Source organism: Ochotona princeps, chromosome X (genome assembly GCF_030435755.1).
Source record: "Ochotona princeps isolate mOchPri1 chromosome X, mOchPri1.hap1, whole genome shotgun sequence".
NCBI lineage: Eukaryota > Metazoa > Chordata > Mammalia > Lagomorpha > Ochotonidae > Ochotona > Ochotona princeps.
This window is the reverse complement of record NC_080865.1, coordinates 4,703,859-4,727,204: the sequence shown is the minus strand read 5'-3', so window position 1 is coordinate 4,727,204 and position 23,346 is coordinate 4,703,859. Positions and strand designations below refer to the sequence as shown.

The 23,346-nt window shown below is 42.3% G+C and overlaps 1 long non-coding RNA gene across 1 annotated transcript in view; it reads left to right on the top strand.

The window, feature by feature from the left end:
• Positions 1-1,120: 1,120 nt before the first annotated feature.
• LOC101532907 (uncharacterized) overlaps positions 1,121-23,346 on the top strand; it is a 48,732-nt gene continuing 26,506 nt past the window's right edge. Inside the window, exon 1 of the long non-coding RNA XR_009244583.1 lies at positions 1,121-1,517. This is a non-coding gene — a long non-coding RNA (uncharacterized LOC101532907). The remainder of the gene's footprint in view (positions 1,518-23,346) is intronic.

Genomic DNA, 23,346 nt, shown 5'->3' with positions numbered 1-23,346 from the left:
TCCAGCTGTTGCTGCTAGTTGAGGAATGAAACAGAGGATGGAAAATATTTGTCTCTCCTTCTCTCTGTAAATCTTTTACAGAAAAGAGAAAAATCAGGATGAAGAGGCGGGGATAGAGCTGACGCGGAAGGCCTTGTAGGTAACAGAAGAACCTTGTTTCAGACTAGTGGAAGGCTTTAAGCACAGGTGTGCCCTCTTCCAATCTGCCCTTAAACAAACAAAACCTACTTGCCGACTGGAGTATGGATTTTAAGGGGGCAGAGGTGCAAAAAGGGAGACCAGTGAGGAGATTCTAGTAATCTAGCTGGGATTCTAGCGGTAAGGTTAGAGAAGGAATCGTAGTAGTGGAAATTGTCAGCTTCTGGGTGCAGTTTTGAATAGAGCCAATGGAGTTTCCTGAAGCATTGAATATGACTTGAGAAAGAAGAGGGATCAAGGTTGTCTCCAAGATTTTTGGCCTGAACAGCCAAGTGGTGCCATGAACAGGTATGGAGAATGACATTAAACATGATTCCGGATGGGTTACGCTGTAATCCTACTTAGATTTGGAGGACAGGACGTCAGGGGTCACTTTCTTCTAGCTGCCTATTTATGGAGTACAGCAGCGGCATGGTATCGCTAACCAGGGTGAATTGGAGGCATCAAGCACATTGTGGGGAATCCTTTCTGTCTCACGTGACATTCAGAAATTTGGAGATGGGCACAAATCCGAGGTGAAGTGGACTGAGTGTCTGAGCCAAGGCAGAATACAAAAGCCTCAAGCTGTTCCTCTCCAGTCCAGAAACTGCAGGGGAGCGGATGACGCCAAGGAGGGCGCTACAGAAACTTTCTGGGCAATACTAGGGAACTACTTTAGCCAGAAATAAAGTAAAGAGATGGCATGGGGTGTGGCGGGGTGTGGCTTGGGTCTGGCTGGGCCAGAAGGCATTTGGGTGGAGTCCACTATGCAAGCTTTGGGCTGTGGCCGATGGGAGACAGCCACTAACCACTAACCTCAACTTCTTGAACCCAGCAGAGAAGTCCAGGTAATTGTAGGCAACGGTAGGACCCCGGAGATTGCATCCGTCTGCCAAAGAGCGAAAACTCAAGTTGTGCTATGCAGCTTTAAAGGGGCTGGTGATTGACAGAATGTGTAACAGTGAATGGGGTGGAGCCGCTGGGTGGGGTCTGGGACAGGCAGCTGGGAGAAACCAAAAGGAAGAAAAAAAAACCATTGCCCCCGATATCACTAACGCCGGGCGGAAGAAGTAAACCAGAAACTGGGGGGAGGAGGAAGGGTTTCAGAGCTTACCTCCACTCACACCTATGGCTAACTCTCTCACGTTCTTCTCTCTTGAGATAAATAAAACAGAGCTTACACCGGCCCTGGTCGGTACTCCTTCCTTCTAACTCTCTACAGAACTCGGTTTGTGGTCCGAAGGAGTGAGGACCCCGAATTCACCAGCTCAGTCCCGGCCCCGCCCCGTCGGCCAGAGGGCTTCGAGGAGAGGATGCCTTCGGAGGCGCAGAATCCCAAAGTAAGTCCTTTCATTTTGCTTAACTACCCCCCTCCGCTGTCTTTTGCCACCTTCCCTAGGGTCTTCTCTGGACAGCAAAGTAGCCGCTTTACAGAATCTTTCAAGGAGGATCAAAAGGGTGGAGCTGGGTGGGGTTGAGTAGGAAGGGGAGGGGAGAGAGAGAGGTGGTGCTTCAGAGCCTGTGGAAGCGGCTACCGGCGGGATAAATTCGCTTCGTTTGTTGGCAGTATAGTGGGAGCCTCGATTTCACCTCCTGGTGAAAGCCTCTACTTCCTCCCCTCCGAGCATTCTTTCTTATTGTCACACTCCAGCATCCCTATCAGGTTGCTGGAAGCCTCTAGGAGCGAGCTGGGAGGGCTCCATCTTGCCTGGTTTCTTAAAGGCACAGTGCACAGTTTTAACTGAAGGAAGTCTACTTGACTGGAAGGAAATTCGGTTTGTGAAAGGATAACAGTGTTTTCCTTTTGCTACAGACCTAAGCAGGTGTTGGGGAGCATGTGTGTGGAGAGGTCAGCTTTTAGTTCCTCAGACCAGCCTTCTAACTTGGTTCTAATATCCAGTTGCTTCTTAAGTCAGAGGTGTGGCAGTGGGCAATGTTGCCAAGTCGCACATTAGTTAACTGCAGAGTAATTGGCTTTACAGTTTTAGCTGAAGGGAAATTTTTAGGTTTTCAGACAGGCACCTTGATAGTGCAATGAATTTGAAGAATGTCATTCATGATGCATCTATTTATTGAATGCTAGCTGCATTGCCTGTGGATGCTGCCGCCGCCGCTGCTGCTGCTGCTGGGTGGTGGGTATAAAATATTAAGGCTATATAAATGTCGTCGCTGGCTCCTTTCCTAACTGATTGGTGGCGAAGGTTTTTACCAAAGATGTGAAGGCAAATGTTACATTTGATCCCAGCACTCACCAAACACCTCCCACATGAATAGCTCAATGTTTCATGTTTATTGCTTTTTCTTCAGTGCTTGGCATCTATCCATATACCAAATCCCAGGTGGTTGGGAGATCGAGCTGGAAGAAATAAGGCCTTAAGTCAAAATGAACATGCAAAGGGAAAAGGAGTAGGATGCTTCACTAGGAAAGCTGGAGTCACCTTGGCTGCTCAGTCATTGCACTGTGCACGCCCAGTTAGGGAGGTTGCTCTGGGAAGCAGCTGTGCTGCTGCGGTGGTGTTAGTGAAGGCCTCTTATGGACCAGCGTGTGTCGTGCTTCGGCTTAGGGAAGATGGCAGGGCTGTGGGTGGAGCCCACAGATCCAAGACATGAAAATGCATTGAAGGTTTTAAAGCAGATGTTTCACTCTGAAAAGTTGTTGTTTGATCAATGGAATGTAATAGTTCCCTGTCATCTGCATCTTTCAGTTTTGTTCTCTCTGGTGTTAAATTCCAGCCACAGAATCCTTCTGTTCTTTAATATGAAGGGTTTCATTGCATCCTGACTGCTCACTCCCAACAAGGAATGGGTATGTTATAGGTTCCTAGGAAACATTTGTAGCCAAGGAACTCTGCTCCATCTCCTATCTTCAGTAGATTGTCTAAACCTCAAAATAGCCTCACTCTGAATGGGTTCTCCGGATTCAGATTTTTAAAAAAAAGAAAGCCTAGTGTTCTTTCTTCCCAAAAAACCTTGACTCATCAGCTCGTAAAGGCAAAGAAAAAGGTTAATTGAGATGTAATGTTCTGTTGTTTTTGACTGTGTGGATGCAGTCGTGTCATTGAGCCAAGAGCCACTTGTGCACGGCACACCCACTGAACTCTGTTATATACACCCTTGTGTAGAGAGGGTGGGGAAGGAACTATGTGCTGCTTCCATAGCAAGCCCCATGCACTCTTTATGCATGGAATATATTGGTGGCTACTGCGTGCGGAGGAAAAAGAACAGCTATCAGATTGGTGAGAGAAAGGGGCTAGATCAGATAGGATCTTATCAACACTTAGTTTCTTAGTTTGCATGAAACAGGATATCATTTTTAGAAAAACAAGCATCAACAATCATTTTATTTACAGTTCTACTCCACGAAGTATGATGAATCTTGAATTACTTGTTATAACACAATCAGGATAAATTATTTTATGTTTTGGATACAATGCTTCTTTGAGTAAAGCTTACTAAGCTTATTGCTGAGTTATTCATGTCAAGTAAAACAACCTAATTACATAATAACTATTGTTTTATGATAACTATCTTATAAAGATCTCAAACTCATTTGAATCTATTTAAGTACAAAAATCTCTTCAATGTTCTCGAATAATGTCACAGTAAGTTACAGTGTTGGAAGTTTTGACCTTTTGGTAGTGTTTATTTAGCATTTGCTCATGAAAATTATTTTCTTGGAAAGTCTTTTCTTTTTTTTTTACTTTTAGTTTTGTGGGCATACACAATGCATTTGAAATGACTTCCTGTGCTCCTCTGCAAGTCTTTGGAACTGCAGGTTTAGTTTCATTAGCACAAGGAACTCAGAAGAGTAAAAGAAAAAATGGAGATTAGAGAGGAGAGAAAGAAATGATCAGAGAATTTCAAAGTGAAGAGATGTCAAAAAGAATAGTCACAGAAATGCAAAGTAGCTTCCTTTATACTGATTGTTAACTTCGACCGCACACTGATATCATCTGGAAGCTTTTTCAAAATGCTGATAGCTTTGTGCTCTGAAATTCTGAATTTGATTAGGGTACAACCTGGTAGAAGGAATTTTGTTTTGTTTGTTTTTTTTAATGTTGAGTCAAGCTTGCAAAGAGCTGACTCAGACCAGAGGTGGTTTTTTTTTAATTTTTTATTTTTATATATATATATTTTTTATTAATATTTTGCATTATGTGACAGTTTCATAGGCTCTGGGAATCCCCCCACCCCTCCCCCTCCCCTCCCCCCTGGTGGATTCCTCCACCTTGATGCAGCATTACAGTTCAAATTCAATCAAGATTCTTTCCTTGCAAACGTATACCAAGCATAGAGTCCAGCTACTTAGTGTCCAGATGGGTTGAACAGTTTCTTGGGGAGACCATTTCTGGTCCGAAGTTAGAGCTGGCAGAATATCATCCCAGTCAATGAAGAGTCCCAGTATAACATCAACAGCAGTTTGCACAGACCAGAGGTTTTTAGTGCCTGGCCATCGGTATCAGCTGAGGACCTTTTAGCAACGCACATTTGCACGCTGCATCTGAGATGGACTGATTCAGAAATCCTAGGGGTGAACCCCACAAAGGAATATTTTTAATAAGTCTTCCAAGGTGAATTGGATGCATGCTGAAGTTTGAGGATGACTGCCTTGGAGGCTCTCAAAAAATTGTTTCAAGCCTCAAAACACATGAGGGATATAATGCACACCTGTCAATAAAGAGGCTCCCTATGCCTTAGCTGTGAGGGATGTCGGCTAGGGAAGGAATATAACCGCTCCTAGTCCGTGTCACAACTCCCATTCCCACTGTCTCATCCTAGAATTCACAATGACCATGTTAGAGTGCATGGCTCTATCTGGTCTATGCATCGATTCGTGTATCTTCTTTTACTGTTAGCATTCTTTGTTTTCAGGCATCATGTTATTTAATCCTCAGAATAAGCTTGTAGCATCTCTAATTTTTAGATGAGGCTTGTGAAGCACATAGAAAAAAAATAGTTTCCTAACGGTATGGAAGACATACGTGCTTTTCTATATATTCTGGGAAATTGTTCTACCATTTTGCTTCCCTCTCTTCTGTCTTGTTCAGCTTGATTCTCCCACCCATTCAGCCAGGACTGCCTTTTTATAGCTAGTACTTATTGGAGATTTACTCTATACGAGGCTCTCAACTGAGCAGTTCAAATGTATAACTTTGTATAATACAACAATCCGTTGTTTTCTTCATTGTTTAATTAAGGAAATTGAAAAACTGAAAAGTCAAGCAATTTGCCCAGCCTCACACAGCTAGCAAATGGCAGAACTGAGACTTGAATTCAACTCTGCAAAGTCTATGCCTTGATTATTATGTTGTAACTCATAATCTTCAGTTTGTAAACACATTTTTCCATGACTCAAATCAGTGTTTTTGATGTTTAACCAAGTCACCCTTCTTGCTAAAGTTATCTGAAGATCTGTCATGTCTCCTGCTCTCTCACACACTCTATCTGACTCCTGATATCTATCTATCTTTTTTTATTTTTATTTTTTTATTTATTATTTTTGACAATTTTGACATAATTAGGGTAAAAAGGTTCAAGCACTACAGGAAGATGGGTAAGACAATTAGTTCTGTATTGTTTCCTTAATGTATCTGATGTAAAAGGAGATTTTAAGGGAGAAGCCCCACCCAGTCTCCCACCCACCCCAGGTCCCAGATGTGGGGCATGCTCCAAGGGTCTTGCTCAAGTGGTTCTGATAATTCAGCAGTTCTGAATTGCTGCCACTCTCACCACTCCAAGCATGATGCGGTTGTTGGAGAATCCACTGATTGACATAGTCCATCATAGAGTCTCCGTTTGCCCAGTATTTTCATTGCCAACATATAGCTGAGGTGGTTGATTGACTTGTTCTGTCCTCTGTCATTTGATGGTTAGGGTTCTGAGTCCGAAAGTTCAATTGGGAGGATCCCCAAAGAAACTTTGTCTGAGGTGTTCCCAGACCAGATTCTTGTATGTATTAGCAAGCACAGGGCCCGGTAAAGATCCTGTGATTTTCACCGTGGAGAAATTCTGAGTCCAGTGATCCAGTCGTGTATGGGGTACCCAAAGAAACCTCACCAGAGGTGACTCCAGACCTGACTCCTGTGGGTGCCAACCAGTGTAGGCTCTGGATCACTCCATCACAACATCTGCCTACATACACACTGGTGATTACAGTCACCTGGTCAGTTCTGTCTCCAAACCCATCTCATACACAAACCAATGGATACTGCAGCCCAGTCAGAGCTATCCCCAATAACCTCCCCCCAGGCCCAACCCCAACACCAGCTCTTTGCACATGCTGGTATGTGCAGAACAGTGCTTCAGTCTGTGCCGCATCGCATTCAGCTCTTGCACACAGCAGTGGGCATTGAAGTATATCTCAGCCCAACTACACGGTATTCTGAACATGCCGTGGTGTCTTTGCTCATTCTATTCCCTCTTCTATAAATGCCTTTCTTTTTCCCATAACATTAGTAGTGAATCCTTTTCTTTTTGGTGAGCTTCTAAGCACATAATGATACATAATTCGAATTCTGTTTTCTCTGAAGTTTATCTGTGTTTTAAAATATAGCTGGGGTTTGAATAGCCAGAGTGGAAGAGAAAATAAGATCTTTATAAATGAAGATAATGGGCATTAGCCTAGTAAGTGTTAGAGGGGTTTAGAGAAGGAATGAGTTTGGAAAAAAATTTTTTTTTCTGTAGTGGTAATACACGTGGGGCAGAAGCAACAAGGTCAATATTCTTTTCATGGTACATCAGGGAAACAGCCAAGTTCAAAAGAATGCTGTTATTTAGCTTAGCCTCCTAATGCTAAGATGGCCTATATTTTATGCTATAGATAGCTGGGGTTTTAAAATAACTCCTTGAGATGTGAGTATTTTTGCTGGCCAGTGACAAAATTATGATATGCAATGGAGCAGAAAGGAGTTTTTCCTGCTGCTTTAGTCTAATTACCCCTGGTCTCATGCATTAATCATTTCCACATATACAAGCCAATGGATTTGAAAGGAGGAAATGGCATCCACTCATTGATTCATTCATTCATCCATTCACTCAGTAGGTTTGCCCTGAGAACCCTTTAGTTGGCTGCTTCTGCGCTACAACAGGAGACTACAGAAGAGATTGTAACTGCATCGGAGCTCAGCTGGAAGACAGACAAAACTTTAATATGTAGCATTTTTTTATTTCTTATTATATGACAAATACTAGGCTAAGCCTTTCGCATGTTTCTCAATTAAATTCAGGAGAGTTATGTCCATTTCAAAAATGAAGAGTGTGAAGGAAGTTGAGACAATTTTGGGAGGGGGATTATCGGCAAACTTACAAGATAGCAAATCAATAGTATGATCAGGAAAGATATGAGTAAAACGGGATGAGGAGATCAGAGAAGACGTATTCAAATATGATGTTTGAATCTTGAAGGATAAATAAATTTCAACATATGTAAATCGGAAAAGGAAAAGCATTTTGTATGGTAGGAACATCATATACAGATGAATGGAGGCACCAGAGAGTTTATGAATTCAGGAAATAGGATTTCATTTTGGCTGGTTGCTTATTTGGTGTCAGAAAGCAAACAAGTAGCCCTGGAAGAGTAAACAGAATCCAGGATGCCACCATAAAGAAAGAAGACTAATCCAGTGCTGCTGTATTAGGGACATTTACCAAACCAAAGCTATTCTTTACTATTTGTAACCTTACTGACTGTATGCAACTGCTCGTGGCAGTAAAGAGCTAAATTAGCAAGGTTTTCGGCACTGGGGGGGCGGGTGTTTAGTCAACAGACACCAGAGAAAATTACTGGGTTAGAAGGTAGACAGAAACATAAGGGGTCATTGAGTCCCAAAAGTCATCAGAGATAAGGGGTGAGAGCCTCTTACTTTACAGGAGGCTGGACTGATCGAAATGAATACAAACCAGGGAAAAGTGATTGTGGTAATTATACTTAATAGTAATGCAATAATAAGTGTTCCAGATGTTATTCTAAACACTGAGTGATCCTCATTTGATAAATGGGAAACTTTGGTACTCCCAAACTGTCTATAACTGTAAAAAAAACCAAACCAAACCAAAACAAATAACTGGGAAATTCTGCTAGTAACTGGGATATTTACATTTGAACCCAGTTACTTTGGCTCCACAAGCCATGTTTTTAATCATTATATTGATCACTACTGATTATTTTATTCATTATTATGTTTAGCTAGCTAATTAACCAAACTGAAGAGGAAATAGAAACCATGTAGTTCATTAACTCCAGACTCTGCTAGCGGTCTAAAACAGTATGCCATGGATACATGATGAAAAGACAGGAGTAGATTAAATAAATATCTAGGTAGTATGAAAAAGTAGGTAGGACAGATTAGTCCTTGCCTTCTATATTCAGGCCACAATGTACTTTGTGTCGAGCAGTGATGTGAAAGATGTTTTCTGACAAGGGCAATTTAGATATGTATTTTTTAAAGATTTATTTGTTTTTATTGCAAAGTCAGATATACAGAGAGGAGGAGAGACAGAGAGGAAGATCTTCTGTCTGATGATTCATTCCCCAAGTGACCACAATGGCCGGAGCTGAGGCGATCTGAAGCCAGGAGCCAGGAGCCTCTTCCAGGTTCCCACGTGGATACAGGGTCCCAAGGCTTTGGGCCGTCCTTGACTGCTTTCCCAGGCCACAGGCAGGAAGCTAGCTGGTAGGGAAGCAGGGCTGCTGGGATTAGAACTGGCGCCCATATGGGATCTCGGTGTGCTCAAGATGAGGACTTTATCTGCTAGGCCACTGCTCCGGGCCCTAGATATTTATAACATCTTCCAGGTCATGCAAAATTATTAACTTAAAAATTAGCCTGCTATAGATTTATTGAATTTTGAGCCCCCCATTTGTGGTTGCCTTGGCAAGGCCATATCAACTGTTTTTTTTAAAAAGGATTTAATTTATTTTTGTTGGAAATTCAGATTTTACAGAGAGAAGGAGATGCAGAGAGAAAGATCTTCCATCCTCTGGTTCACTCTCCAAGTGACCACAATGACCAGAGCTGAACCAATCTGAAGCCAGGAACCGGGAGCTTCTTCCTGGTCTCCCATGTGAGTGCAGGGTCCCAAGGATTTGGGCCGTTGTCTACTGCTTTTTCAGGCCACAAGCAGGGAGCTACATGGAAAGTGGAACAGCTGGGATTAGAACCAGTGTCTATATGGGATCCCAGTGCGTGCAAAGCGAGGACTTTAGCTGCTAGCGTTTGGCGCCGGGCTCTGGAGTTTTAGAGCTAGCTAGGGTGACAGTGACTTACTGTTTCTACTTCATGGGTCCGCTTGACTCCAAGGAATTCCCGAGCTTCCTGTTAGTGGTTTAGGCTTGGGACACTTATCTTTTCAATGAGTTTTGTTTCCCAGTTATTTTAAAGTTCCCTTTGTGACATTTATTATTGAGATAACAATTGGTATTTCATGGGGTCTGCTCTCATTCCAGTCTCGTCATAGCTATTCTCCGAAGTGGGGTGCTGGAATCACCAGGTATCTTTAGAAGATAGTTAGCCCCGAGGTAGCAGGTGGGCCTGCTCTGGCTGCAACTGTCCTCTCGCCAGATCCTAGGGTAGATAAAAATTCAGTTTCTGTCCAAATCCTGCTGCCTAGTCCTGGAATTCACTCTGAGTTTAATATATTGAATAGAATTATACTGACTTTGAGGTCAGAGATGCTCGTTTCCAGGGTGAGAATGTATATTCTTTAGAGTGAAGTAGGGAGAGCCCAGAACTGAAACAAAGGAACTTCTCAGAAAGAGAAATCTCTCTTGGAGCATTTGAAATCAGGACATACATGTGTTTGTTTTCTTTTACTTTCCTTTTGATGAAATCAGTTTACATTTTTCTAAAGCATCTGTAGTTTCGTTCCTTTGGCTCCTCTGTGTCTTCCTCCAGCCCTTTCTTGACAGGTTTATACAGTATTCCTTACAAATAGCAATGAGAGTTCAAGTGTATTGAGCAGTTACTATGTGCAAGATGTTGTTCTGAATTCCTATTTGCTAAAATTATTCTCTTAAAAAATATGTAAAAAATATTACTGTGGTTTAAATATTCCTTCCAAAATTCATATTGGAGTATTTCATTTTGTTGATCTTATTTTAGAGGATGAGGAGGAAAAAAGAGAGAAAGAGGCCTCCATCTTCTGATTCACTTCCCGAATGTCCACAGGAGGCGGGACGGGAGCTAGGCCGGAGCTGGGAGTTGACAGTCCAATCCAGCTCTCCCATGTGGGTTGCCAGGAAACACAGCACTTGATCCAGCAGCTGGAATTGAGAGCAGAATCAGAACTTGAACAGGATACAGGCCAAGCCTGTGCCCCTTGTGTTGAAATGTTATTGTCACTGTGACAGTAGCAGAATATTTGATCTTTTGTGGATGATCAAATCATGAAAGCACCTTCATGGCCGGATAAGGAACTTACCTGAGTATAAACATACGTTGCTTATTTGGGCTTCTCTTGCACACGCGCTTTCTCCCTGTGTACTGGCCCCTATGTTAAGGTGAGCAAGAAAGCTCACCAAATGTCAGTGCCTTGATCTCAAAATTCTCAGCCTCCAGAACTTACAAATGATGTTCTTTATTAATTTACCCAGCCAAAAGGATCTCGGGGTTTAGACCCGCCAACAGGCCCCGAGGTCACCAAGGGTGAGGCAGACAGTGGTCTTCGGCCTCAAGAGCCACGGGAGATGGGCTGCTGGGGAATGTCCACTCTATTACACACAGGATACAGGCTTTAAGGGGTAAGGAAGGGGAGGGCAGGAGGAAGCCTTCCGGCAGACCCCACACGTTGTAATTAGCTGATAACAATGAAGATCAGCTGCAGGGATCGCCCACAGCAGTACCATGTCATAACAGAGGAAAGTTGACTAACTCAAGTACCTAGCATATAATGTTCAGTGAATAAGAGTATTCATATGTTCTTTTTCTAAAGATTCATTTTTATTGGAAAGTTAGATATACAGAGAGGAGGGGAGACAGAGAGGAAGACCTTCTGTCCAGCTGTTATGGCTACTCCCTAAGTAGCCATAACAGCTGGAGCTGAGCCAATCTGAAGCTAGGAGCCAGGAGCTTCTTCTGGGTCTCCCACGCGGGTGCAGGGTCCCAAGGCTTTGGGCTGTCCTCGACTGTTTTCCCAGGCCACAAGCAGGGAGCTGGATGGGAAGTGGAACTGCCAGGATTAGAACCGGTGCCCATATGGGATCCTGGCTCGTGCAAGGTGAGGACTTTATCCACTAGGCTATGGCGCCAGGCCCTCTATTCATATATTCTTTATCTACTCTGCTGTTTTCTTCTTAACAAATTCCTGTATTGGGCATATTATAAGTACATAATTTGTAATCTCTTAAGACACATCTCATCTGATCTTCCATCCTTTCATCCAATCCCATGGTAGCAGTTTCAAGATGTATTTTTTTTTTTTTCGTATCTCTGAAGCCCCATTCATGCGCACTTCTAACTTTGGCATCTTAGTTTGCTGACAAAATTATACAAAATCCCTTAACTCTTGTATGCTTCACTTATGTCAGGAAAGCTCAAATTGTAATATATATGATCCGTCTGCTTTGAATCAGAACTGGTAGGGGAGGGACTTGACATTTTAATTTCTGTTTCTGAGTGATACCTGTGCTGCTGGGTTATAGTAAGGACCTAAACAAGGTCAAAGTTCATTAGCCCGTTTTTTTTTTTTTTTAAGATTTATTCAGTTTATTACAAAGTCAGATATACAGAGAGGAGGAGAGACAGAGAGGAAGATCTTCCGTCCGATGATTCACTCCCCAAGTGACCACAATGGCCGGTGCGCGCCGATCCAAAGCCGGGAACCTGGAACCTCTTCCAGGTCTCCCACACAGGTGCAGTGTCCCAATGCACTGGGCCGTCCTCAACTGCTTTCCCAGGCCACAAGCAGGGAGCTGGATGGGAAGTGGAGCTGCCGGGATTAGAACCGGCGCCCATATGGGATCCCGGGGCTTTCAAGGCGAGGACTTTAGCCGCTAGGCCATGCCGCTGGGGCCCCGTTTTCTTTTTTAAAACGAATAGAGTGATACTTAAATGTTAAATGATTTTCTCTAGACTGTACAACTGTTAAATGCTGGAGTCAAGGCAGGCACCTGACTCTTCATTCACACACTGTGCTTACACTTCTTCAGTTCCTTCTTAAAGCAATTCCCTGATGTTGAGTTCCTTTATTTTAATTTTTTTTTTACCTCACTGCAATCTATGCAGGTAAAGCAGAGGGGCTTTGTTCAAGCTTATGACTGACCTGAACATAATTTCGCTTTGCCTAGCTGCTACCATATTTATGTGAAAGTTTACTTCCAAATAGTTTTAAGTCAGTCATTTTGGCTGGAAATGTTTTGTAAGTAGTGCGTGAAAGCTTTGAAGATCTCTGAGGCAGTGAATTCGCTCTTCATAAAATTATTACTTTAATGAAAGAATGAAGTCAACTTGGCTATTTGGAGATAATATGTAGGATTGTTGGCAGTTCGAGGTAAATAATGTCCAAGTATGCTCTCACTTCCGCGCCCAAGCTGTGTGGAGTTGAGACTCTCTTTCCCCTTTGGGGGAAGGAAAAAAAAATCTCAATTTGCTGGCTAAATGAGGTAGGAAATTCAAGAATTTCCATAGAGAAATCTTTTAAATGTTTCCTACTAAACCTTGCAACATAGGGTGCCTGCAAGCTGATGAGACTTGCTGAGATCATTTCACTGCCTCAAAGTGTAGGACAATTGGGAACTTGGAGATTATTAAGCAATGTTAAAATCCACCCAGTTGAGTTATTTCACATCTGTGCCTCAGATGTAATAATAACTGTATTAGTAATGCTAAAGGATAGCTTCAGCTTTATTCAAAGTTTCCTCTGGCTATATTGCTTTTATGTGTAGATTTGAGGCAGTGCGTTTTATTTTAGTCCAGAATGTCAAATTTTATTTCAAACCGTGTTACCCGGACCCCCTTCTGCTAGCTAGAAAACATACAATGATAAAGTAGAAAAAAGGCTCAATCTAAATAGCCCTTTGCTTTTTTTCTTTTAAAGATTTATTGATTTTTATTGGAAAGTCAGAGACACAGAGAGGAGGAGAGACAGAGAAGATCTTCCATCCACTAATATACTCCCCAAATGGTCGCAGAAGCCGGAGCCGAGCCGACCGAAGCCAGGAGCCAGGAGTGAGGGGCCTCCTCCAGGTCTCCCACGTGGGTGCAGGGTCCCCAGGCCCTGGGCCATGCTCTACTACCTTCCAGGCCACAAGCAGGGAGCTGGATGGGAAGTGGAGGAGCCGGGACAGGAGCCAGCATCCATATGGGGTGCTGGTGTCACGTGTGGAGGATTAACTTGCGATGCCGTCTCCCACTATGTTGGTTTTTTTTTTTTTTAAGATTTATTCATTTTATTACAGTCAGATATACACAGAGGAGGAGAGACAGAGAGGAAGATCCTCCTTCCGATGATTCACTCCCCAAGTGAGCCGCAACTGGCCGGTGCGCGCCGATCCGATGCCGGGAACCTGGAACCTCCTCCGGGTCTCCCACGCGGGTGCAGTGTCCCAAAGCTTTGGGCCGTCCTCGACTGCTTTCCCAGGCCACAAGCAGGGAGTTGGATGGGAAGTGGAGGTGCCGGGATCAGAACCGGCGCCCATATGGGATCCCGGGGCTTTCAAGGCGAGGACTTTAGCCGCTAGACCACACCGCCGGGCCCTGTTGGTTTTTTTTTTAAACAATCATGAGATCTAGAATGAGAGAACTTCACTAAGAACTTGTTCACAGTCACACAGCTGATCTCTGAGACTGGCTGGAAGGCCTTTCAGTACTGTATCATGTGGCTTTTGAACATTAGGGAAGTGACAGACTTAAATACTGTCACTCCCTTTTTATGATTATTCCCTGGTTATTTACTTATTTGTCTTCTTACTTAAATGGGAATTTTATCATAGAAATACCAGGAGCCCTATACTGAATTAAGAAGATATTTTATCTATTACCTTCGGGTTCCTATAGTTCTAGACCCTGTAACCTAAGGACATTTTGGGCCTGCCCCACTTTTGTGGAAGATAGGAGAAGCATGAATACTTGTTTACAGAATGGATAGATGAGTGACTGAACCAATGTTTGCTGTAATTGCCTACCTGGTTTGAGAATTCCTGGCAGGGATTTATCCATGTACAGGGTCTTGGTCAAATATACATATCTATTTCAAAGGCTGATGCTAAGGCTCTGTGTTGCAGTGCTCTCTCCTCCGGGCTTGGAAGGCTTGCCCTCTCAACCAAGTGGGGCGGTGGCCCTACCTGCTCTCCAAACAGCTCAAGTTGGCCAGCATCTCTGTTCCTGTAGCTCTGCTCTGGAAGTCATTCTTCCTTCATTTTATCCCATCGCTGTCCTTTTCAGTTCAGCCTTGTGTTTCCATTGATAGAAATTTTTCATAAACTTGATCTCTTCATGAATAGTTCTCAGCATATCTTTTGGAAGGACATCATTCAACCCGTAACACTTGTTCTCTGTGCAGCAAAGAACACCCATTTATGCTGCGAAGATGGGCTGTGCATTAATGTGCACTTTGGGTCTGTTCTGTGAAGCACACACAGGCCTTCCTGCTGTTCCTTAATCGTGCTAAGCATATCATTGGTGCAAGACTTTCAGTTACCTTTCCCCTTTTTAGTACTTTTTACCCTCCCGAGGTGTTTGCAAAATTTCCTCCTTGTCTTCATTCAGAGCTCAGTTCAAGTAAGATCTCAGAGCAGGCTTCCTTGACTGTTTCATCCGAAGGGATCCAGTTCTGTGAACTGCTGACATTTTTAGTTTTCTTTGCATGCTTAATTTTATCCTTAACTTTTAATTCTATTTGACCATTATACATTTATTTCTTTTTAAAATTATGTCTTCCTTTACGGGTATATAACTTTGTGAAGACTGGATTTTTTTCTTTATTATTTTTTTGTTGTTATTGTTTTCCTCAGAGCCTAAAATCATCCATGGCACATGGCAGGCACTCAACATTCACTCATGAAATGAGTGAATAGAGAGGAAAGGGGTTTTATGGAGTAGCTATGGAAGCTGAAACATTTTTACATTTTACCTAATTTAATGCTCAAAGGAATAAAGGGCTTTTAAAGATTCATTTTATTTTTATTGGAAAGTCAGATATACAGAGAGGAGGAGAGACAGAGAGGAAGATCTTCCATCCTATGATTCACTACCCACGTGGCCACAATGGCCGGTGCTGAGCCAGTCTGAAGAAGCCAGGAGCCAGAAACTTCTTCCAGCTCTCCCTTGTGGGTGCAGGGTCCCAAGGCTTTGGGTCGTCCTCAACTGCTTTCCCAAACCACAAGCAGGGAGCTGGAAGGGAAGTGGGGCTGCTGGGATTAGATTCAGCACCCATATGAGATCCCGGCATATGTAAGGCAAGAACTTTAGCTGCTAGGCTACACTGTTGGGCCTAAGGTGTTTTTTTTCCCTTTAGATTTATTTATTTTTATCGGAAAGGCAGATAAACAGAGAGGAGGAGAGACAGAGAGGAAGATCTTCTGTCTGATGGTTCGCTCCCCAAGTGACTACAACGGCTGGAGCTGAGCTGATCCGAAGCCAGGAGCCAGGAGCCTCTTCCAGATCTCCCACACAGGTGCAGGGTCCCAAGGCTTTGGGCCATCCTCTACTGCTTTCCCAGGCCACAGGCAGGGAGCTGGATGGGAAGTGGAGCTGCTGGGATTCGAACCAGTGACCATATGGGATCCTGGCGTGTTCAAGGCGAGGACTTAAACCACTACATTATTTCGCCAGCCCCCCCCTTTTTTAATAGCACAAAAGTAGGTAAGTCATATGACAGTACATGTGAAAATCAGTATCTTCAAATTCTTTAGTGAAACAAAGTGACTCTGGCTTCTACTATCATGTGAAACATTGGGTTCATTCAGTTTAACAACTTGTGCCCTTTCGGAGTTCTGATATAAATGAACTATGCTCTCTTGCCTCAGTGAGCTAGCAGTTTCCTCCAGAAAGGTGACATTTCCTTATTTCTGAGAGAGATCTCAGTATGAAGCACACAGAGCTGTAAGGGAGCGAGAAAAGGAGAAATAGCGTGATCATACAAAACAGTTTGGGGATTTGCTTTTTTCAGTTTCCTTATTAAGCCTTAGTTCCTATTTCAGAGGCAACATATGCAAGCACAAAAATGCACAAACACACACACACACAGATACTGACACATGCAATACTGGTTTAGTCATTGTCAACCACAGTACTATCTGTCCCATCAACTAAATGCCACACACTAGAATAAAGGGTGAGTATGGTTTCATCTGTAGTGTAAAGATATTTATGGTACAATTGAATGGATGAGGACCATAAGAAAATAACTATAGAAAATAGCACAAAATGCTCAACAGGAAAGCAACAGATAGCTGGAACCCAGGTTTAAGACAAGTTCTAATGGATGAGACTGTTGAAAATACCTCAAGGAGGTGGAAAGACTTGGGATAAGCTTTGAAAGTGACATTTTATTAAAGACACAGAGGGAATTAGATAACTTTTGTAGGGCCAAGCAGTGGTCCAAGGTCAAGTGACTAGAGTACAAAATTCTCTGAGGTCAGGAAACATGTCTGCCTTTAAGGACCATGATTCTCATTTCTGGTACATGAGTCAACTCTTAGTACAATGTTACTGATATTTATGGTAGTTATATGTTTCGTCTAGATGACCTTGCATGTATGAACCAGACTCTATGTGGATGAACAGTTAGAGATAAGACTACACTGTATGGGGTATTTCCACAAACATGTGATACAGGTGCCTTTAATGTCCCCATCTGTAGGCAATGGCCTAGGCTGTACTGTGCCTAGGCAAGTGTTACACTGCTGGGAGAAAAACAACTAATAGGTGGTGGGCATGCTGAGCTTGGTTAATGCCAACTCTGTGTTAACTATGCCAGTATCCTATTCTATTTTTTTTTTAATTTGTATTTTGAACTTTTGAATTTTATGGTACAATTTCAGAGGGACTGTGATTCCCCCCACCCCAAAAACCCCACCCTTGACTGATTTTCCCCACATTGCTGCAACAGTATGGTCCTTCATAAGGAGTCATTATTCCATCAGTCTTATTTAAGTGCTGGACAGTCTGACATTGTAGCAGCAATGTCGGGGCACACCTATTCTATTTTTTTAATATATGTGAGGGACAGATGCTGGCATGCCAGCAGACAGGGTGTGGGGACCCACGCGCAAGTGGGGGTGGGCCTAGGCTGGCACAGGTGCCTTTTATCATGTTCTCATTCAAGTTCTAGGAATATAGGGGAATTTTATATGAATGGGCTAGATGCTGGAGAGCTGATCCGCAGTTCCTTATCTGGTCCAAAATATAGCACTAATATTGTGTTAAAATTGGGCAACCTTGGATCATAACATAGGTTGTCCCATGCACTGTAGGATGTTTAGCAATACCTGGCCTACACCTGCTTTATGCCAGTGGCAACTCCTTGCATTGTCACAATGAATAATATAAGTCTCTTTTTCTCCCTTTCTATCTTATCATGAATGGTGCTACAGTGAACAACTTGTAATCTCCTTCCTGTTAGGAGATATATTCTGATACATGTGTGTCAGAATTTCTCCGGGATAGATATCTGAAAGCCAACTTTGGTGCTAGTGTATAGAGTACACACTTTCAACTACCAAGAATAGCTCCCCAGGGAAGATGTGTCAATTTACAACTCCATTCTGTATTCCCAGTGTGTGTCTGTTGTGGTCTTTGATGGGATTCTATCATGGCTACCAGGGCTAGAGCAAGAAACTGCAGGACAGGAATATTTAGTGCAGCTGATCGACCTCATCTTCACATACCTGCAAAATAGATCTCACATTCGGGTGCAAGTGTATGAACAGGTGAAAATGGCTGAAGTCCTCACATGGCACGTGCTGGGATCCCATATGGGCACTGGTTATAATCCCAGCAGGCCCAATTCCCATCCAGTTCCCTTCTTGTGGTCCGGGAATGGAATGGAGGACGGCCCAAAGCCTTGGGACCCTGCACCCGTGTGGGAGACCTGGAGGAGGTTCCTGGCTCCTGGCTTCTTCACATTGGCGCAGCTCCAGCTGTTGAGGCTGCTTGGGGAGTGAATCATTGGATGGAAGATCTTCCTCTCTGTCTCTCCTCCTCTCTGTATATCTAACTTTCCAGTAAAATAAATGATCTTTAAAAAATGATAGTGATGTGATATACTATTAATTAAATTATAATTTATTATTGCCAGTTTTTCTACTAATTCCATTTTTTTTCTGTTCTAGGATACATGCTGCATTTAGTTTTAATATGTCAGCTTCCTCTCCTTTACCAGCTTTTCATGGTCTTTAAATTTGAATGATAGTGGCCTGTTGTCACTCAATTCCACATCATCTGATGTTTTCTTAAAATTAAACTGAGGCTGTGTATTTAAGAAGAAAATACTATTAAATACTATTATTTAATAGTTTATTGAATACCAATAAAATACTATTAAAATACTGTTATATGCCCTCCTCATTATGTGCATGAATATGACCTGTTACTAGAGGTGATAAACTGATCATTTTTTTAAACTCAAAGTGAAACTTTTATTGTCCAATTCATAGAGAATTACATATCTTCATTTAACATTTTTATCTTCAGCTTTTCTTTAATATTTTATTTATGTAAGGTGAACAAAGCTCATGTACTTCAAATAGACAGCTTTAGGAGCATAATACTTCCCATCTTAACCTCTCTCCTGCTTACACTCCCACTCTCCCTCCTTCCTTTGTTATTTTCTCCTTCAATTTTTATAACATACTTTCAGTTTACTTTACAATCACAAACTTAACTCTTCACTAAATAAAGAATTGAACAAATACTATGTAGAAAAAGCGCTGTTTCTCAGGGCCGTAGACAAGGGCTATAAACAACAATCAAATCTCAGCATGTCAATGTTACTCATATAAATTACATTTCTGTATTTATATTGTTTATTACAAACCAGGGAAGCCATAGTATATTTGTCTTTGAGGGACAAATATTTCACTAAGCATAATAGTTTTCACTTGCATTCATTTTTCTGCAAAAGATAGGATTTCATTCTTTTTATTTTATTTTTTTTTATTCATTGATTACATTGTATCATGTGATACAGTTTCGTTGGAACTGGGACTCACCCCACCCCACCCCTGCCCTCCCCCCATGTGGAATATTCCACCTTGTTGCATATCCACTGATCAAGTACAGTTGAGATTCCCTCTTTGCAAGCATAAACTAGAGTCCAACATCTTATAGTCCAGTCAAGTTCAATGGCTTCTTAGGTATACCCTCTCTGGTTTGAAGACAGAGCCAGCAGAGTATCATCGCGATCAATTAAAAGCTCCAACATACCATCAGCAAAAATTTACATCATTATGGAATTAATTGACATAGTAATGAGTAACCAATATGTTAAAAGTAAATGCGAGTTCTTAACCACCTTCTGTGACCACCTCATTGACATTTCAATTTTAGTTTATACACAACATATAACATACGTAACATAACATGTTATACACAACATCATATCATCTTAAATTAAGGCAAACATGTGGTATTTAACCTTTTGGGATTGGCTCATTTGCCTTAGCATTATGGTTTCCAGTTTGGCCCATTTGGCCACAAAGAACTGCATTTTGTTTTTTTTAATAGCTGAGTAGTATTCCATGGAGTAGATGAACCATAGCTTTCTTATCCAGTCCTCTGTTGATGGGCATTTTGGCTGTTTCCATGTTTTTGCAATTGCTGATTGTGCTGCTATGAACATAGGAGTGCATGTTGGTTTCTCATAAAACAAGTGTTTTGGATATATTCCTAGGAGTGCTATTGCTGGATCATACGGTATGTTGAATTTGAGTTGTTTGAATGTTCTCCATACTGATTTCCATAGAGGCTGTACCAGCCTGCAGCCCCACCAGCAGTGGAGTAGGGATCCCTTTTCCCCGCAACCTCGCCAGCAAGTGTTGTTGGTGCTTTTATTCATGTGGGCCAGTCTTACTGGCGTTAGGTGGTACCTCATTGATGTTTTAATTTGGATTTCCCTTATTGCCAGGGAACTTGAGCATTTTTTCATATGTTTATTTGCCATTTGGGTTTGTTCCTTTGTGAAGTGGCCTCATCAAACTAAGAAGCTTCTGTACAGCAAGGGACATAATCAACAAAGTAAAAAAGCAACCCACAGAATGGGAGAAGATCTTTGCACACTACGTAGGTGATAGAGGGCTAATCTCCAGAATATACAAAGAGCTACAAAACAACCAAAATGTCAAAACAAACAAGCCACTCAAGAAATGGGCACGAGCGTTGAACTAGGCTGGACAGTAAGATGATGGACTCTATGTTTGGTATATGCTTGCAGTGAGGGAATCTCAACTGAACTTAACCTGTGGTCATGTAACAGAGTGGAGCAATCCACCATGGGGGGAGGTTGTGGGGGGGTTGGGGGAAATCCCAGTACCTATGAAACTAATACAATGTAATTAATGAATAATAAAAAAAAAAAAGAAATGGGCATGGGATATGGGCTGATATTCTTATGCTCATATTTAAGGAGCAAAGTGGTTCAAAAGCAAAATGTCTGCCAAAGCAACATTTTGAACTGTCTGCACTTGATGATCTGAAAGGTTGATTATCTCCAGCTAGTGTTTCTTCAAATTCATTCAGGTTTATTTTTTAATATTTATGATTTGAAAGGCAAAATTACATAGCGAGGGAGAGACAGAGAGAGGGAGAGATGTCCCATCCAGTGGTTCACTCCCCCAATTGTTACAACAGCTGAAGCTGTGCTGTTCCAAAGCCAGGAACCATGAACTTCATGCACATTTCCCATGTGGATGCAGGGGTCCAGAAACTTGTGCCATCCACTGCTGCTTTCCCAAACATATTATCAGGAAGCTGGGTCAGAACTGGAGTAACTGGAACTGGAACCGGTGCCCATATGGAATAGCACCACTGCACAGAGTAGCTTAATCCACCACGCTACAGTGCCAGGCTCAAATTCATTTAATTTCTTTTTTTTTTTTTAAAGATTTATTTTTATTACAAAGTCAGATATACAGAGAGGAGGAGAGACAGAGAGGAAGATCTTCCATCCGATGATTTACTCCCCAAGTGAGCCGCAACGGGCCGGTACGCCGATCCGATGCCAGGAACCTGGAACTTCTTCCGGGTCTCCCATGCGGGTGCAGTGCCCCAATGCATTGGGCCGTCCTCGACTGCTTTCCCAGGCCACAAGCAGGGAGCTGGATGGGAAGTGGAGGTGCCGGGATTAGAACCGGCGCCCATATGGGATCCCGGGGCGTTCAAGGCAAGGACTTTAGCTGCTAGGCCACGCCGCAGGGCCCCATTTAATTTCTTAATGTAATTTACGAGACAGCGTGGGATAGTAAGTGGGCTCTGAAGCTATGCTCTCCAGATTCTAGTCGTGGCTTCTCCACTTCTTAGTTCATTTGGACTGCTTTAACAAAGTGCCATAGACTGGGTGGCTTGTAAATAATAAACAACAGAAATGTTAGTTAGAGCAGTTGTAGTAAGAGCGAGTTGAAGGTGCCAGCAGATTCGGTGTTTGATAAGGGTCCACTTACCGATTAGCACGCAGTTGTCTTTTGTGCGTATGCTGACCTGACCAAATCAAAGGTACCTCCCTGAGGACTGTTTCGTAAGTGTACTCATTACGTTCATGATCTCATCATTCTTGTGACTATATCATCTCCCAAATGTTCTACATTCTAATATTAACATTTTGATGGTAAGGATTTTAATGTATGAATTTTGGGAGAAGAACACAAATACTGACTGTATAACAACTTCTGAACTGTATGATTTACAATCTTTCACAGTTAAGAGCTAATCAATGTGAATCAGTCACCCTTCAGATCCAGCACTTAGTATGTTGGCTATCATTATCAATACGTGCTACAAGAAAGGAGTTAGTGACTTGGAGAGTTAAATATACCTTGCTTTAAAATGGAGCTTCTAAGTATTTGTTACTGTCTTTGCTATTCTTAAAATGCATCTTAGTTCACTGTTTCTGGTCCTTCACAGTCTTATTTCCGCCTGTTCACTGTAGCATCTGTATGATGCAGGTTCAGTGGAGATTCTGAGTTAAATTGACTGATGTTTAAGGAGACTAGGTGGTTAGCTAATTAGCTCTTTTTAAAAAACTAAATATTTATGTTTAAGGGTCATACTTGTAAGCCTGTCTCCTAATTCACAATTTCACATACTTCTGCTGCACAGGCTATTGCTCTCTATTAGCTATCAGTGAAAATAGCATTGTCACTTTTAGCATCAATAAATGACAGTGAAAAATCTGCTTTGGGGTACTGAAACTTTGACAGTAGGAATTTTCTTGTTTCTGTCTACATAGTACAAGATCTTGGGAAGCAATCAATGGTTACACTGCTTTGTTTTCATGTTTTATCACCTTTGACCTTTTTTGATAATGGCTCTGTATGTATGTATGTGTGTATATATATATATGGTCTGTGGTAACGGAGCTGAGCCTATGATTCTGTGCCAAGAGTTTCTAATTTAGATTGTTTTTTATTATGTGTGTGTTTACTTGCTGTGCATAAGTATATCTCAATTCAAAATCTCTATATTTAACATTTGCTCATGGACTCATGGGTGGGTGGGGGAAGATGGGACAAAGGACGTCTCAAAAGGGAGGAAATTCCTGGAGAAGGTGTGGATATAGAGAGGGCTGGGTGTAGCCCTGCTTTGCAGGACCTAGACTAACTTTTATTAATCCTGTGAACACTTCTGAGAATCAAGTATTTGTCTGTCTTAGATGAGAGGTGGCCTGTGTGTGAAAGAAAGAAGGGGGAGAAGTCAGAGACTGGTCTACATCCCACAGTCTACTTTCCTCCTGCTGGGTTACTCTGACAGAAGAGGGCTTTGATTTCCTTTTGCTGAAATGTGAGAGTGATGAGGATCACGAAGAGCTAGTGAAGAAGTTGCCTGACTTAGCTTTTTAGCTGCCCAACCCGCAGAGAGACTCATGTGAGGGTTGTGGAGGTAGCTGCAAATAGGCCTGCTGAAGCAAGCTGACTATAAAACAATTTTGTTACCATGCTAAGTTCCACTTATTTGTAATCATTTAAGAGCCCGTGAGTTTTGATTATTTCTTTGTTTTAGTACAGTCCAGGGTCTGATTACT